The sequence below is a fragment of the Echinops telfairi genome, unplaced genomic scaffold (assembly GCF_000313985.2).
Source record: "Echinops telfairi isolate 266 unplaced genomic scaffold, ASM31398v2 ScPeMD7_2;HRSCAF=8, whole genome shotgun sequence".
Classification (NCBI taxonomy): Eukaryota; Metazoa; Chordata; class Mammalia; order Afrosoricida; family Tenrecidae; genus Echinops; species Echinops telfairi.
Genome location: NW_022103898.1, coordinates 8,819,423 through 8,830,192, shown reverse-complemented (window position 1 = coordinate 8,830,192; position 10,770 = coordinate 8,819,423).

The window sequence follows — 10,770 nt, the reverse complement described above, 5'->3', positions numbered from 1 at the left end:
ATGAGCTGATACCAAGGGTTCAAGTGGGAAGAAAATGTTTTAAAAATGATGATGGCAACATACGTACAAATGTGCTCAACACAATGGATGGATGGATGAATTGTGATAATAACTGTAGGAGCCCCCAATAAAACTATTTAAAAGAGAGGGAGAGAGTCTCAGAAACGCACAGGGGCAGTTCTACCCTGTCCTATAGGGTCGCTAAGAGTCGGAATCCACTCGGTGGCCGTGAGCTTGGGCTTTGGGTTGGGCCAGGAGGAAGGACCTGGTCAGAGGAGGGGGAGGATAGGGCTCCCAGGACACACCTGGCTGCCGTCCTCACCTGGTGGGCTCTTGGAAGGGGGATGAGAACCTGAGCGATGGCGTCTGACAGCCTCAGGATTCGAATCCCAACTGCATCCACTGCCCACGGAACCTGAAGCGGATTCCCGAATTCCTCGGAGCCTCACTTTTCTGATCTGTGACAGAGGGACGATTGCAATCCCGTATGGCTGCTAACTGAAAGGGCCAGAGGTGTGCGTCCCTTCCCACCGGGAGCACCTCAGAGGAAAGGCCCGGAGATCTACTAATGGGGAAACACCAGCCGCTGAAAACCCTAAGGGTCACCTGAGCAGCAGCAAGACGATGGTGCTCCTGGGTGGCCTCTGGAAAGGGTCCCGTGGAAGTAAGACATGGACAGAGGGGGACACACCAGCCACGAGGGCTGTCCCGGTGACGCTGAGGCGGTAGAGGGTCCCCCATCCCCTTACAGCTCCAGGAGAGAGGCGCCAGCCAGATCAGCCTGCCACACCCCTGGCCTACCTCGCCTGGGCCTGGACTCAGGGACACACTTCCCAGCCAACCCCCAAGCCCCCGCTCGGCCAGGGGGACACACACATTTCCTGCTTGGTTCTCAGGGCCTCCCGGCGGCGGGCTAGGAACAGATGTCCCGCTTCCTGCCCAAGCCTGGGAGCTGGGTTGGCTCCATTCGCTGTTTCCAGGGAAGAGACAAGCTGGCTGGAATTCTGGGCTTCCCCAGAAAGGGAAGCTCACTCTTCCCCGCTTCTGCCTCCTCCTCTCTGCTCGGACCCCCCACCGCCACCCCCCACCCCGGTCCCACATCCAGTACAGACAGGACTGGGCGCTGCCATATGCATGCCGAAGCTGGGTGCTAAGGAAGGGAGACCCAAGAAAAGCTACCAGCTTGTCTTGTTCCTGGCTGTCCTGCCACCTGGCACCAAGTAGGCTCAAAACACAGTTTTGAATGACTTGACTGGTTTGGTTAGCTCAGGCACAATTCCTTTAGTGTGACGTGATGAGGGGGAATGGGGGTGCAGACCACATTGTGTGACATCATCAGAGGGGGTAGCAGCAAAATGACTGTACGTATTTTGTGCAGTTTCAGCAGAACTGTATTACTTTTATTATATAAAATAATAAATATAATAGCTATAGAGAGAGACTATATATATATAGTCTCCCTGTGGTTCGTTATGGCAGGCAGCATTTTCCCATAAGCCCAGCTTCCATGGATCAATATCCTCCTAAAGCTCAAACGCCATGCCAGCTCACGATCTGAGCCTTCTGATGCACTCCGGTCCGAGCTGTCCTTATGGTTAGGTGACATCGAGCCACGGCGGCCCTCCATACATCAGAAAGAAACACTGCCTGGTCCTGCGCCACCCTCACCATGGTCTTCGCGTTTGAGCCCGTCAGGCAGCCACTGTGTCGATCCATCTTGTTGACAGTCTTCCTCCTTTTCGTGGCCCCTCTATTTCACCAAGCTCAGTGTCCTTCGACTGGGACGGCTCTCTGCTGATACCGTGTCCAAAGTAAGACGCGAGATGATGTCTGGCCATGCTGGCCTCCAAGGAGCACGCTGGCAATCCTTCCAAGTCTGTTCTTTCGGGCAGTCCATGGTACTTTCCAGATTCTTTGCCAGCTCCGCCGTTCGATGCCTCGGTCCTTCTTTGGTCTTCCCTGGTCATTGTCCAACGTTCACATGCATCGGAGGGGGCTGAAGATAGCCTGGCTCAGGTCAGGAGCGCCTTGGTCCTCAAAGTGACCTCGTTGCTCTTGGATACTTTGAAGGAGTCTTGTGCAGCTGCTTTCCCCGATGCAGTGCGTGGTTTGATTCTTGACTGACGTTTCCATGAGTGTTCATTGTGGATCCAGGCAGAATGAAATCCTTGACAACTTCTGTGGCGGGTGCATATTCTGGTATCAGTTTGAGGATTCAGAGTGAAGGGGTGGAGTCTAGCCTGTCAATCAGGTCACAGCTTGATGACCTCATTTGGAGGCGCTAAGGAGATAAATAGCTTGCTGGAGGTGGGACACACGCTCACTCCCTGGGAGACTTTGCAGCTGACAAGACACATGGAGCTACGTGAGTGCCTGGAGCTGGAGGATCCACGTGGAGACCCCTGCCAGTGCTGAGATGCCTACAACACCACTGGATCCACAAGACTTCCCACCCACTAGCCTGTGATCATCCTGCATTCGGCGTCATTGCATGTGTGTGTTTCATGAGTCTGAAGAGGACTTTATAGATTGGTATCAGACATAAGGGCTAATATCAGACTTATGGACTTGATCTGGACTGGGCTGGAATGTTTTCTCAATATTCAATTGCTCTTGTATATAAAGCTCTTTCTTATACACATATGTGTCCATGAATTTGTTTCTTTAGTCAACCCAGACTAACACAGCTTCAATCTTTTCTCCGTTTACCGTGATGTTGTCTACTGGTCCAATTGTGAGGATTTTCCTTTTCCTTACATTGAGCTGCAAGCCATTCTGAAGGTTACAGTCCTTAATTTTCATCAGCAAACACTTCAAGTCCTCCTCACTTTCATCAAGTGTCTTAGGCTGGGTTCTCTAAGGAGCAAAACCAGTGAAAGGTATACATACACACATATGGTTTTCTTTATATGTGTATACACACATATATATGCATGTCCATATGTGTAAATATACATATGTGCGTGTACACACGCACCCATATACAGATCAAGAACATGGCTCACACAGCTGCAGAAGTGGTCAAATCCAGGTCTGGGCAGGTCTCACATCTATCGGTTGGATGTGAGGCTGCAGGCTTCTCCTGGCTCAAGTAGCTGTGAGAGCTGATGGGCCCAAGATCAGCAGGAGAGCAACAGGCTATGGCAACAGGGGTGAATGAATCCAAGGTCAGGCTTGTGGCTGCAGAGGCACGTGTTTCCAGGGTCAGCAGATGTCCGAGACGGTGGGCTGCTGACAACTCCCAGGATGGGCTGGCAACATGGCAGGCCACTGGCTCAAGTCCAAAGAACCAGAGGCTGATGAGCCAGGTGCACGATTTAGACCCAGCCAAACACAAACAAGCTTTTCCACAATTGTCATGAATCCGGACTCTCACACCTCTCTCTTGAAATGGTTGAATGCCAGCCAATTCTTTTGGACACCATGACTCCTTGTATTCCTTGCATCTTCTTCTGGTGCTTCCTGCGCCATTCAGTATTTTGCCCATAGAATCCTTCAATGTTGCAAATTAAGGCTTCAGGTTTTTTTCTTCAGTTCTTCCAGTGTGAAATATGCTGAGCATGTTTTTCCTTTTTGGCCTCCTAACTGCATTTTTTTTTTTTTTTTGCACATTGTCATGGTAATACAGTAATGTGTCTTCTCCAGCTGCCTTTTGAAATTTTCTGGGCAGCTCTCTTGCTTCAGCATTTCTTCCATTTTTTCTTTATTCTAAGCTCAGGGACAAGTTTCAGAGTGCCTTCTGACATCCAATTTGGTCTTTTCTGTCTTTTTAGTGACTGTTGGCTGTGTTCGTGTATAATGTTCGAGAGAGAAATTGATTGATCACTGGCTGGCTTCTCTAGAGGACCCAGCTAACGCAGTTGTCATTCATGTTGTTGACAAAAGGTATTCCCATGGAAGAATTCACTGGTCTCCCAACATTCTGTCACATGATCTCAGCTTCGTTTCTAGCACTAAAGTCATGTTTTTCAACAACTGACCCAACGTTCACATTCCAATTGCCAGTTATTATCAATGCATCTTGATTACACGTTTGGTCAATTTCCGGCGGAAGGAGTTGGTAGAATTCGTCAATGTCTTCATCACAGAGTTTGACGGTGCGTACGTTTCGATAATACTTGTATTAACTGAACTTCCTAGTACAGTAGCCGTATAGCTATTCTCCTATCTCAGACAGCATTGTATTTCAAGGTAGATCTTGAAGTGTTCTTTTTGAAAATGAATGGGATGACACGCCTCTTGGATTTGCCATTCCCGGCATAGCAAACCATCTGACTCAAAATGGATACTTCTCGTCCATTTAACTCACTAATGCCTAGGACAGCGATCTTTACGCATTCCATCCCATTTTTCATGATTCCCCGTTGTATATTTCACGTTCCCAGTATTAACGGATGTTTGCAGCTGTTTCTTCTCATTTTGAGTTGTGCTCCATCAGCAAATGAAGGTCCCGAAAGCTGTACTCCATCCACCACATTAAGGTTGTGTGTGAGTCTGGGTAGACTGGAGAAACAAATCTAGGGAGAGTCATATGTGTATAAGAGAGACCTTTATATCAAAGAGTAACTGTACATTAAGAAGACATCCAAGCCCAGTCCAGATCAAGTCCATAAGTCTGATATTACTCCACATGTTGATACAGTCCATACATTCCTCTTCAGACTCACGCAACACATGCAATGATGCTGAGTGCAGGAAGATCACAGGCCAGTGGGTGGAAAGCCTGTGGACCCAGGGTCGGTGTAAGCTTCTCAGCGCTGGCGTGAGTCTCCACGTGGCTCCTCCAGCGCCAAGGCTCCGGCTGCATCTGTGTAGCTTCATCTGGCTTGTCAACAGGAATGTCTTGCAGGGAGACAAACAGAGAGAGAGTGTGTCCCACCTCCTCTGACAGGAAGACAGGAGTTCCCAGAATCCTCAGGAGCAGGCCATGCTCACAGAGGCCTCATTGGCTATGACCTGATTGACAGGCTAGACCCCGCCCCTTCACGCAAGTTGACAGGAGATGCTGTCGCTGCCACAGGTTCACTCTACTTTGATGCGGCAGCTCTTGCCCGGTCGTATTTTGAGTGCCGTCCAACCTGAGGGCCTCCTCTTCTGGCACTGTCCCACTGCTATTTGTAAGTTTTTCAGTGGCTGATTCCTCAGTGACGGACACCCTATTCCTTCTTCGTGGCTTGTGCTTAGTCTGGAAGCTTTGCTGAGACCTGTTTACCATGGGTGGCCCTGTTGGCATTTGAAATAGTAGTGGGATATCTTCCAGCATCACACCACCCAATCCACCACAGGACACTGGACAGGTGGGCGCTGGGCTGTCGCTATTGCTCAATGTCAATGCCAACTCAGACCCGTGGTTTCTCCTGCCCACGCGCCAAGCGCATGCCACTGCTTTTGCTGCGGCCAGTGATTTTGATCGTCACTGGGTTTTCTCCAATTTTAGCTACCAGGCTGTGGTGAGTCCTTTGTAACTAAGAATGGTGCCATTCACGGTAGAAAGATTTTATGCGACAGTTTTGTTGTAAGGATTCAAATCACCTTAGGAATATTGCCTTTGAGCAATGTGCAACCATGTCTGTCACCTATGGCAGTCTGATTTAAATGGATAATAAACATGACTAGGGATTCTGTACGATCTAGTACTGCAGGAGGGCCACTGGGGGGACAGGGGGGGTGACGCCAGGAGTTAGTGCACTGAGGGTCACCAACCCTAGTGACGTCACTGTCCCCTTGTCCTCAGAGCGGGATGAAGTGAGGGATGGGAAGTCTAGGAGAAGGGGGCCTTTATGAGGAACCGTGGGGACTTCTGGCGTCTTAAGAAGTCCCCCCCAAGAACCTTTTCTGACCATCCCTGGAAGAATTCTGTGTTGGGATTAAGCAAGAGTCTCTCAGAGCTTGGATGGTGTCCACAGAAAAGCCGTTCATTGCCCACCCCCAAGGGCCCCAAGGGAGAAAAGACCACAGTCAACATCCCCGAAGGCCACCACCGAGAAACTGCCACGGAGCTCAGTTCTCCTCTGCGCCACTAGAGGTCGCCATGAGCTGGAGGGTCTCAATCACAATGGGTTGGGGGTTGTGGCTTTCTCCCCAAGGCCACGGGAGAGATGACTTGGGGAGCATCCCTGCCCCAGCCTCCTCCCTCTGCCTCCAGCCCCAAATATTCTCCAAGAAGCTGGGGTCCCATTTGAGCAAAGGCAAGAAGAGCGATCTGGGTATTAGGAGAGCTGAGCCTCCCTGCAGCAGGAGTGAGTGGTGGGACATGAGGCTGGAGGAGGGAGCAGGGTCCAGGTTTGCCACTAGTTTTGCGGGCAGAGAGAAATTAACATGAGACCTAACACGCAAGGACCATTTCCACATACCACGGCGCCTGTGTGTCCCCGCTCATTTCGAGCTCACCACAATAGCGGCGGATTTGGCGTTCTTGTTGCTAGGTGCCACTGGCTCCTAGTGACCCATGTACAATAGACCCAAACACTGCCCGCCATGCTCACAATTGCTGTGTGGGAGCCCATGGCTGCAGCCACTGTGCCGGCGCAGCTCATTCAGGGCCCTCCCCCTTTCCCACTGGGAATCATCTTCCAACAATAAATGAAAGTGCCCAAGGTTGCCTCAATAGTAACAGGCAAAGGCAAGGTGTGAATGAGCTTCCCTGATGCCCTTGGCCACTAGGTCACACTGCCTCGTAAGGAGTTGGATCTTATTCTTTAAGTGATGGAGCCAGTCACCAAGGGGTTGACAGGCAGGGAGGTGATATATCCAGATCACATAATTAAAAGGACATCCCTCTACTCTACCAAGCACGAAGCCCTTTTCCAAGGACTGGTCTCTCTTGACAACATGCCCCAAGTACGTGAGACAAAATCTCATCATCCTTACTTCTAAGGAGCATTCTGGCTGTTGCTTCTTCCAAGACATCTGCTTTTTCTTTTGGGGGCCCAGGGCCCTTTCAATATTCTTCCCCAGCACCGTCATGCAAATGCATGGGTTCGTCTCCCGTCTTCCACCATGGCTGTTGTTAGGTGCCATCGGGTTGGCTCTGACCCACAGCGACCCTGTGCACCACAGAGCGAAACACTGCACGGTCCTGCGTCATCCTCACCACCGCTCCCATGCCTGAGCCCGGGAGGCTTCTCTGATGATTTGCTCGGCATACAGATGGACGAGTGTGATGAGAGGATACAACCCTGACACACACATCTCTCCTGATTTCCAACCACGCGTATTCCCTTGTTCTGTTCGCACGACTCCCTCCTGACCCATGTACAAGCTCTTTCAGTATTTGACAATGCTTCAAAGCTAGGCACAGGTGTTCAGCGGCTTCTTCGTCCAAAGGGGGGGAGCCGCATCCTTCTCCATTGTCTGTTCTTAGTCTGGAAGTTCTGCTGAACCCTTTCACTTTGGGTTGCCCTGCTGGCATTTGAAATACCAGTGACATAGCTTCCAACATCACAGCCACACACAGTACATCAAACTGAGAGGCAGATGGGGGTCTTCTACCAATTAGCCCCCATTTTATAGATGAGAAAACGAGTCCAGGTTGATGGACGGGCTGAGATTTTACCCTACCTGGCAGCTCGTAGCTTCGTTTCCTCGATGCTGGTGGGAGACAAGATGCCTGGCTCAGAGACAAAGGCCTTTGTTACTCAGGGCACAGATGGCAACATGAACTTCATGTGCACGCTGGTCCTCTGCTCCCTAGGGGCATCATAGGTAAAGCTGGACGGATGCTTTGCCCACAGTGGGCTCACATCGCAGCCAAGCAACTTGGCTGACTGTTTATAATCTGATCACTTTTAACCGGCTGCAGGTAGGCAGCTAGCCTTTGCCACAGAGGGGGGGCATCGTATTTACTATGCTGATTCACTACCAAACCTGGCCTCTGTCCAGTGGGAAACACTTTCTTTTCTGAGGCAGTTTGCCAAACAGGGACGTGTGAAATGACAGAAGCTTCCGTGCCTCTGCCCACAAGCTGTGCAGAAACGCAAGTGATCCCCTGGGAATCATCTTCCAGCAATAAATGAAAGTGCCCAAGGTTGCCTCAATAGTAACAGGCAAAGGCAAGGTGTGAATGAGCTTCCCTGATGCCCTTGGCCACTAGGTCACGCTGCCTCGTAAGGAGTTGGATCTTATTCTTTAAGTGATGGAGCCAGTCACCAAGGGGTTGACAGGCAGGGAGGTGACATGTCCAGATCACATAATTAAAAGGACATTTGACTATTCTGAAATGACTCTGTCTCTATCTCTCTCATGGCCATCAAGTCAATGCCGACTCATAGCGACCCTATAGGACAGGGTAGAACTGACCCTGTGAGTTTCCAAGACTAAGTCTTTACAGGAGTAGAAAGTCCCATCTTTCTCCCTTGGAGCGACTGGTGGTTTCAAACTGCTGACCTTGCAGCTAGCAGCCCATCATGTCACCATTACGCCACCAGGTCAGAGATCGTAGAAAGATCAGTGGCTGTCTTAGAGGGGGAAGAGGAGAGGGTGGGCAGATGGAACATGGGGCCGTTGGAGGGCTATGACGTACTTTGCCTGTCCCTGTCAAAGCCATTACATGACATTAAGCATGCATTAAAGCCTGTAGAACTTGTGTGTTGCTGTGCTGTGGACAGCTAGCACCTGTTACTATGGACATGTTATCAGGAGAGACCAGCTCCTGGAAAAGGGCATCTTGCTTGGTAAATGCAGCAAATGAGAGGAAGACCCTCAACGAGATGCGCTGACACAGGGGCTGCAACGGTGGGCTCACCGTAACAATTGAGAGGACGCAGCAGGGCTGGGCGGCATTTGGTTCTGGCGTGCTTAAGAACTGACTCCGTGGCGCTAACTAGAACAGCGTCCTTCCCCCACTGTGTAGCTGGTGGTTTCAAACTGTCGACATTGCTATTAAGCAGCATAGCCCGCTGCTACACCATCAGTGATCCCGTATCCATGGCAACACAGGTACAATCACACTCCTGCAAAAGGTGGACCGTAAAGGAAACGGAATGCTGGGGGAGAGAGGGCGCATGGGGACTCTCTGTATTTTCTGCCCCATTTTTCTACAAATTTAAAACTGCTCTAACGAATAAAAGTCGATTTAAAATATTCTTAAGGTCACATTAGGGGACCCGTTTAATGAAAGCCCGGCGGTGTGGTGGGTTATGTATTGGGCTGCTAACCACGAGACCAGCAGTTCAAACCCACCAGCCTTTCCAAGTGAAAGTAGATACACAGCCCTGGAAACCTGTCCTGCTGGGTCACTCCGTAGCGACTCCACGGAAGTGGAGTTTGTTTTGTTTTGTTGATTTTTTTCATTTAGTGGACCAATTTAGACAAAATTCTGCTCTAGTCTGAGGGCCTACTTATCCAGCTGTCTCTATACCCTCAGGGTCAGCTTCCCTAACGGGGACCCCATGGGTGGCCAAGTCAGAGTGGCTCTCCTGCTCAGCTGGACCCTCTCAGCCTCTCCTGCCCCTCCTGCTTGGCTGAGGCAGTTTCCTCTCAGGAGGCTGTCTGTGTGTTTTTGGCCCCACGGAGCTGAAGTACACGCAGCGGCCTCAAAGACTCAGGAGCCGTCTGCCTCTGGCTGGCCCGAACACCGCCTGCTTTCCCGGCTCCTTCCTCCCCGCTGTGCGGCCTGGACTGGGATTCCAGGTCACAGCTTCAGTGAGTACTAACACACCCACACACACACACAGCTCACTGTATACGGCGCGTGTCTTCTCGCCTGTTCTACAACTCACGTCTGGCTTCCAGGGATGGAGGGAGCAGGTGGAACATCAGCCCCATGGGCAGGGCAGGGGAAGCCTATGTCCAAGGACCACTGGACAGGATCCTAATGGCCCGTTCTCAAGACAGGGTCCCCCAGAATGACTCCTTCCTGAGATGGTCTGGCCTCCCCCTACCACCAGCACTACACAAAGACCACTCACTCACCGTCCCCCACCTCGCTTCCTGTCCTTCGCCCTAGGGGACCCATGGACCCCAATTTGAACCCTCCCACGGAGTCAGGCATGAAAGGCTGCTGGCTGCAGCCTTCCAGTGGGTGCCCGTAAACCAAGCCCCTTCCTCTACCCTAGATTGGCACATCAACATCCTGGTGCCAGTGCCACCCCCCCACCCCCCTTCTGCCCCTTCTCAGCTTCACCCAGGTTAGGAAAAGCCACGTGGATAACGGGAGCTAGCTTCCAAAGGATGGGAGCTTTTTTGTTTTAAACTTTTCTAACTTGTTAATTTCAACCACCACCACCAAAAATATAGACATGTTTGACAAGCCAAGGTGAATTGCACCTCCGCCACCCTCACTCCACAGCCCACTCCCAGCCCTGCTCGCTCCTTCCAGTTTCTGGTCCACCCGGCCTGAGTGGGCATGTCCTGGCCGCCCTCCTACAGTAACGGGGATGAGAACGGGTCCCTGCCCCAAGGACTCAGACGGGGGGTCAGCACCTCTGAGAGGTCAGGGAGGCGTGGGGCGCTGTCGGTTTGGTGAGGTGGCAGGGAGGGGACTCTGCTCCTTCAGGAGGTCGGGGTGGGGGTAAGCAGGCAGGTGACACAGTAAAGGCCAAGCACTCTCCCCCAGCCCACAGGACCTGGTCTCCACTCTCCCGCTAGCTGCTGCCCCCTTCCAGCGCCACCCCGCAGTCTGGGTCCAATCACAGGTGCCTGAGCTCAAACGCTCCACCGCTTCCCACTCGGGTGACCTTGGGGAGCGCCCTAGCCTCCTTGGGCCTCAGTTTCCTCCTTTGCACCGTCCCTGAGAAAGATTGCGGTTGGCGCGGCCCCGAGCCTGGCACA